Genomic DNA, 1,126 nt, shown 5'->3' on the forward strand with positions numbered 1-1,126 from the left:
TAAGTAAGGGACAAATTGTTCCTGGGCCATAACAAGTGCTATATAAGCTTACATTAAATAAATAAAAATAAAATAAAAATGAGATTGAGGGTCAGAAGACATGGAAATAATTCTAGTCAAATCATTTTAAATTTCTAGGTCTCATTTTTCATATTTTTAAGTAGGGTTAGTAATAATATCTCCCTGAGCAAATCCTCATTATTATGAGAAATTACTCTGTAAATCATAATATTCTTGTCAAGTGTTAAATCAGACTTATCTTACAGCTTGCCTAACAATGCTATCTATTCCAGGATCATTTGCATTTCAAAAACAGGACATCTGTAACAGTCATAACTTAGCTCAAAGCAACAAATCATTAGACGTTTAGTTCGTGACATATATCTTTGTGTATATTTCTATATGGCCGATATTGTGGCCATAATATAACAAAATTTGTCTTGTCACACTGCTGCTTAAAACCTGTTTAATAATAGTTCTACTTTTCCACAGGTATGTTATGGGCTCTGCTAAACTTTAAGATGCTCTGTAAAGTAGTTCTCAAACATTAGAGTTTGTTGAATCAACAAGAAGCAATGTTAAAACTCAGATTGTTGTCCTCCCCATCAGACAGCTCCTGATTCCACAGCTCTGGGGCAGGATGCAACTATTTCTATTTCCAACGAGTTCCAGGGGATGCTGATACTTCTAGTCTGAGAACTGCAATTTGAGAACCATTGCTGTTAGGCAAAAGTGGTCATCTTGATGGATTAAAAAGACGTAACAAGAATTAAATACCAAACAGCATTTTGTGTATTAGATTAGTGAATCTTCATAACACCTTTATGAAGTGAGTATGCAATTTATATACATTCATATAATTTGCCCAATATCATACAGCTGATAAACGTTAAAGCTGAGATTGGAACTCCTAGCCGTTTTGCTCCAGAGTACGCAGGGCTCAAGAATCCATGCGCTTTACCAGGACACTGAACTACTTCTCAGTCATCAAGGAAATGTATGTGTATGAGTAAACCTCTCACTGAACCTGACTCCAGTGTGTTAGATCTCTTCCCTCTGATATCTCTAGCTCAACTTCGTCCCTAATCCAAACTAGTGAATTTCAGTTTCTGCCTCTATCAAATAC

Source organism: Trichechus manatus, unplaced genomic scaffold, assembly GCF_000243295.1.
Source record: "Trichechus manatus latirostris isolate Lorelei unplaced genomic scaffold, TriManLat1.0 scaffold00347, whole genome shotgun sequence".
Lineage (NCBI taxonomy): Eukaryota > Metazoa > Chordata > Mammalia > Sirenia > Trichechidae > Trichechus > Trichechus manatus.